Source organism: Octodon degus, unplaced genomic scaffold, assembly GCF_000260255.1.
Source record: "Octodon degus isolate 3935 unplaced genomic scaffold, OctDeg1.0 scaffold00067, whole genome shotgun sequence".
Lineage (NCBI taxonomy): Eukaryota > Metazoa > Chordata > Mammalia > Rodentia > Octodontidae > Octodon > Octodon degus.
Genome location: NW_004524643.1, coordinates 4,669,026 through 4,675,384, shown reverse-complemented (window position 1 = coordinate 4,675,384; position 6,359 = coordinate 4,669,026). Strand labels below are relative to the sequence as shown.

Sequence of the window (6,359 nt, the reverse complement as noted above, 5' to 3'; positions counted from 1 at the left end):
AAAGAAAAAGAAAAAATATTCCAATGACATGTCTAGTGGCCATGGTCAAGGAACTAGTCCTGAGTACAGATCCTCAGAGGAGCACTCCTGGGACAGATGGGTCCATTTCAGGGCTCACTATGAATTGGACCTCGTCCACAGTGTGCCTCTAAGTGTGGAGATTACAGAGGCAAGCTCACGGTGAAGGGGGGCAGAAAAACTGTGCATCAAATAGAACAAAATAAGGTAGCAGCTCTCAATTTAGGATGGATCATTTTGCCTCCTGGAGATGTTCGAGAATGTCTAGAGTCATTTCTGGCTGTCACAACTTGAGGTGCGTGTGGGTGTCACTGCTGGCATTTAGTGGGCGGAGGATGGGGATGCTGCCTAAGCATTCTGCAAGGCACAAGACAGCCCCGGTAGTGTAGAGCGATCTGGCCTCAGATGTCAATGGTACAGAGACTGAGAAACCCTTAAATTCATGGCATACAAACATAGTTTTAAATCTGAGACCAGGGCTCAACCATCTTTCTCACCAGTGAGCTTGAGTATAAGACACTTTGGGACCCCATGAAGCGGACTTCTGCAGTTTCTGACGTGCACCTGCAGGTTAGACACCCACCCCCAACACACACCCAGCCCCTGGGCCCTTCCCCAGAAAGCCCTTGCTTCTGTATTTGGCCCCCCCAGAGCTCAGGGCTAGAATTGAGTGGAGCTGAATGGCAGGGAGGAGGGTGCCCCTGAGGAGACGGGGCACGCCCTCTGTACACCCAGCCCAGGCCTCAGGTGCAGAGTTTTGGTTTACTTAACTTAGTCATAGTTTTTATGTGATGGTGGAAGAATTCTGGCAAGAGCCCTCAGGAGAGCTGGGAGCGGCTGTCCGTGGAGCTGCTTGCCCTTGACAGGACCCCTCCCTTCACAGAGCCTTCATTTTCTCATCTGTGAGGTGGGAAACACCTACCTTCCAAGATTCCCAGAAGCTCAGCAGAGGTAGTGAGCGTGGGAGTGTTCTGCAATCCTACCCCTCCAGACTACTGCTACCCCTCATTTTAGAGCTTTCCTGTGACAACACACTTTGAAGGTTTTCGTGAAGTATAAAAAAATGAGAGCTTGGAAATGAAGGCCTCATTTGGGAGGAGGCAGGACTGCTAGCTCAGAGCCCACACAGACATCTGGAGGGAGCTCAAGATCTGGGGGCCTACTTAGGCAGGGACTTTACAGTCTCAGATCCAAAATGCTTTCTATTTTGTGGGGAAGAGAAACTAGGAAGAATGTTCGGGAAAACTGGAACCTCTCAAATACCCTGTGAATGGGAGAAGCAGTAGAGACCTTGGAATGCAGGAAACCTAGGAGTTTCTATTTTTAAAGCACACAGGTCCATGGCTGCCTTTCACCAGCTGAGCAGGGCTGCAAAAGGCCAGGACCCCTCAGGAGCAGGTGAGACTCCTGCTTCCCCTTGGGAAATGTCTGTCAGATGCCTTGATTCCATTCCGCAGACATGGCTTCAGAAGTGAAAGAGGATTTCACACAAAATGAAAACACTCCATTTCTGATGGACAGGTAAGTGCCCCTTTGCAAAGGCAGTAATCACATGTTTGCCAGGAAGGCAGGGGATTGAACTTATTTTTGATACAGATTCAGTTGTTCCTTTAATTTCAAATAACTACTCCATAATGGTATAAACCGGAACAGCTGAAGGATAATTGCCCAAATGGAAAAGAGGCAAACCTGCTGCTTTCTGTCTTGAGAGGATTTAGGCTGCTTTCAAAGAGGGTGTGTGGGAGAATTGCCCACAGCTCTCCTCAGGCCTTCTTGGCTTCTCCCCGCTGCAGAAGTGCTCAGAAACCAGGCATTTATCATATGCCCAGGGGAGCAGGAAATGTACTCTTTTGTAAAACCCTTGTTCCCTCAAAAGTATACAGATTGAAACTTCAACACTTCCTAGAATAATAGATGTCAAAGATGGTGAAGAGGTGCTGGGTCATGGATCCTGGCTGCAGTGGGCCAGACAGCGGAAGCAAGGTCATCCTTGACCCGGACAGCACCTTGTACTTGCTGTGCCGCGGAGGCGGCACAGAGTGGTCGCGCATCACATTTTAGATGGAGGATGTTTATTCTCTCCAAACCTGTCTCTGATTGGTATTCAGGCTATGCTTGCTCATGTACTTCCTCTTGTCAAGATTTTTTTCCTAGGGTTCTGAGACTCCAGGCTGAGCAGAGGAAAGCCTAAGCCAGTATCAGTTAGAGCCGAGCCAAGCATAGCGGAACTTTAGTTCATGGTCAGCGCAGTGGGTCAAGGGCAATAGAGGAAACCACCAGCGTTCTAACAGCTATGCTAAGGCAAGCCCGAAAGGCACCATCAAGAATTTTTGATGGATATCAGAGGTATTTTCATGGTAATGCTTTTAAAGATGCTTTGCTACCACTAAGTATCTACCAAAGTATACAATCAGGCCCCTGTGGTAGGCTGATCTTGAAAGTACAGACTTGAGTGAGACGGGCGAGGCAGACAAGGCCCGGCCCCTCATAACAGGGGCTCCCCATGCAGTGAGGCTTGGAATCAGGGAGTTTAAAAGCTATGGGAAGAGCAGTGCTGGAACAATGCATACCTCTTCTTGGAACACAGGCCCCTGCTTGGGGTTGGGGGCGAATGGTCACTGTGACCCAGTTGGGGATAACAGACAAAGACAGGGAGAGGAGAAAAAGGAAGGATCTCAGTGCCTCATAGGAGGATGACATGGAAAGGAAAGAGATAAATATTTTATCCTTTAAGGCAATGCAGCTTGTGAGACTGGATGGAGTTTTGCCTCTATATTTTATCATACTGATATAAGACCGATAAATGTATCGTTATCAGAAGTGCGTAGTTTTAATCATATTTCAATTATCGGGACAGCTGTGTGATTTCCTTCAAGGAGAAGATTTAGGAAAGTGAGGTGAATGGAGTAGCAGCGTTTGCCCTGCCCTATGGTCATATGACCAAAGCATCCCAGGCCCATGTCAATGCGGCAGAACCACAACAGGCAGTGAGTATGGGCTCACAGAGCAGTTAGCGAGAACGGATCCCTCCGGAGTGCTCTTGAGTGTCAGGCAGTGGCCCTGGATGTGGGTGTGTTAATACAGAGACAGTGCCGTCGCACCACCCCGAGGCAGCCATGTGCTGAAACAGCAAGCTGGGGCCGTGCCCTGGATGTGCTCAGTAAAGCCCAGCCCCGAACTGCCTTCTCTGCACCTCTGCTTGTCCACGTGGACCTTTCTGCTCGGTTTTTGGCTTGACAGTTCAGGTGACTTGTTTACTCACCTGTCAACTGTTTATTTGATCTCCACTGGGGCTGTCACCACTGTCTCCTGTTGCTAATAACTCACTTACCTCTCTAAGTTATACAGGGGCTGTATCCTCCAGAAAATGTAGGGGGTTCATGAGTTAAGGGGCTCCTGGGAGGTGGCAGCTTTGTGCTATGTCCTCTATCACCATAGTAAAGGAACAGGGAAGTGAGATAGTTGTGTTGGTCTTGGGTCAGAGAGGAGCACAGACAGTCTAATGAGTTTACTTCTGCCCTAAGAATTATGGAAAACAGTGCAATTTTCTTATTTTCCGAAAGACGGATGGGAGCAAGCTGGTGTCAGACACAGAAGGTGCCTCTCAGCGGAGACAAGAAAAGGCAATTTTCAAATCTTTGCTCACTCAGAGCCATTCAGACCCACTTTGCTAAAGCAAGTCATGTGACTGGACCCATTGGGCAAAGTGGGGTTCGGTGTAGAAATACATTTTGCCTTTTTAGCAAGAAAAACAGCAATGTCACAATGAAAGGGACTGGATCCATGGAGAGTAAAGCCCTGGAGCTGTTAGTAGCCTTTGTAGAGTGAGAGAAGGACCAGGGTCTGGGGTGGGGTGAGCCATGTTAAAGCCATACTGGACCACCTGGGTGGCAGGCTTAGAGCCCCGCATGGGGCAGAAATGTTTTAAGAACCAGGTGGAGCAGAACTTCAAGGAGACAGTGGATGTACACGTAGCTACATCTGGCTTTCTCTTAAGTTTCTAGATACCTTGAGATAACTGCAGGCATGATGATGCTCTGAGTTTAAAAAATGTTTAAATAATACATTCATGCTTATCGCTTGGGTAATTTAAGAGGTACCAACTGTACTTACGTAAGCTCCTAAGTCCATTTCTGTTCTAGGGCTGGAAAATGGTCAGCCAATTTATTGAAAATTGCATTAAGGTGCCTTAGGGCTCTTCAAAATATGTAGGCTATTGATATTTAGATGCCATTCTATTGGTTATGCTTCTTGCTGGGAAATATCCTCCCTGTATTGATTCACAGAGTGCAGTCAATGAAGCAGTCAGCATAAATTAGGAACCTGGGATTTCATAGTAGTCTTCTGGACCTCCCTTCTTTCATTCTGTCCTTCTAGGCTCATCCCAGCTGCTCCCTGTTGCAGGATCAAGCCCACTCCGTTTCTCAGCCCATCTTGACAGTAGGAAGTGATTGGCTATGTTGGCCCCAGTGAGATGGATTTCATCAACAGTGAGCTTTTCTTGCTATTTCAAGGTGGCAGGCCCTTGGGGTGCATCTAAACCACAGAAGTTCCTACACCCACCCTCTTAACACCTGACCAGGGGGGTCCTTTCACTTGGAGACCTTGTGCACAATCTGGACAGTGTTGTGTCAAGTAGCAAGTCAAAGGATTTTGCAGCTGTATTTTCGAAGTGTATTTCTAAGGTGCCCTACTCTACATCCGTGTTCTATCTCTGCCTACTCTCTAAGGCCTCACATCATAGCAGTAGCAGTTCTTTCTACTCCATTTCTTCCAGAGTCCAGCCAGGAAGGTCTTCTCTGGGGTCTCAGCTTGTGTCTTCATGATGGAATTAAGCATGGCTTGGGTAGATGTGGCATGCTGGCCTATTTTTCAGGATCCTGTTTGAGCTATTCTATGACCTGCCCCATGACAATAAATCTCTAGTAAGAAGTCCATGAGTGAGGAGAAGGATTGCATTCGTGAATGTGTTACTTTTCTGAAATTAGCCATGAAAGTCCATGATCACAAGACACCCAGGCTCCCAACTCAATCTGTGGCTCAGATCTGAGCATCAGCCCTGTCAGCTAAATTCATAAGAACACACTCAGTTCTTATTAGTTCATTTCTGCTGGGAATTGGATAAATCTCAGTGCTTGTGTCCTGTCATAACCCACTGGACTATTGTGAAAGATTTGATTGGCCATAATTTTGATGTGTGCCTGGGATTCAGGTGTTACCTGGCATCTGAATTTCCATTAGTTATCTCAGTTCCCTGACTTGTCCTCTTGGACTCTGGTCTTTCCCATTTGTCAACTAGAGTACTACAGCCAAATTACTTCCTGTCTGAATTACTTTTTTCCTGCTGAGACAAGATAGCCAACACCCCAAAGTTTTATTTAGTGCACAGTTTGTTGATGTTTCAGTCCACACTCAAATGGCTCCAAGGTAGGGTGGCATGGCAGAGGAGTAACAGTTCTTGGTGGCAGGACACAGCAAAAGCAACAAGAGTAAAAGGCAAGGAGCTTGACAGCAGACTCCTTCTGTCCCTTATGTACTATGCAGACTTCCCAGCCTAGGGAAGGTGCTGTACTCACACCCACAATCCTGGTACCAGACAATGAATCACAACCACAAACTCTAGATTCAGCCACCTCCAAAACACACCTCTCCATGACTGCAAGAGGCTTTGAGGGGACACCCCAACATAACTCATGACCATTTCCCAGTGTCTAACCAAAGGAGCCCTAGCCATCACTTCCTCGTTGTGCACTGAAGCCAGAATCTCCCACCTCCTTCTCTTTTTCCACAGGAGGATGGAACTTGGAAGCAAGATGTAAAGGCTGAGACCATAGAGGTTGACATTGCCCCTTTCCAGATTTGAACTCAGAATCCTATCCATAACAGCAGAACAAAGACTGAGCAGATGCTTCAGGAAAAGAAGTAGAGCTTCAAGTGGAGAGGAATTCTGAGAATAAAAGATTGCAAAATATTTTTTTTTAAATCCCAATCTACAGAGCTGATCATTCTGTAACATTTACTGAAATGTCAGTGTTCTTTAAAGCTCTCAAATACCCATCCTGGTGATTAAGAAATCAATAATTAACATGCAAATCTGAAAGCTCTAGGCAAATTGAATATTAATTACTGACTTCATAAGTGGTGGCTGCTCAGCAGTATGAAAATAGTTCAGGATAATTAGGATTTAACAACCTTCAGCCATAAAGAAAATAAATACAGAGTTCTTGATGAATGACTTTATTTTTATTTCATGATTGTATTATAAACATTCTTGGTTTTTAAAAGACCAATGAGAGAGAGAGAGAGAGAGAGAGAGAGAGAGAGAGAGAGAGAGAGAGAGA

General features: G+C 46.4%; 1 pseudogene; it reads right to left on the bottom strand.

Annotated features, from left to right (window-relative positions):
* LOC101573219 overlaps window positions 1-6,359 on the bottom strand; it is a 36,010-nt pseudogene that overhangs the window by 8,788 nt on the left and 20,863 nt on the right.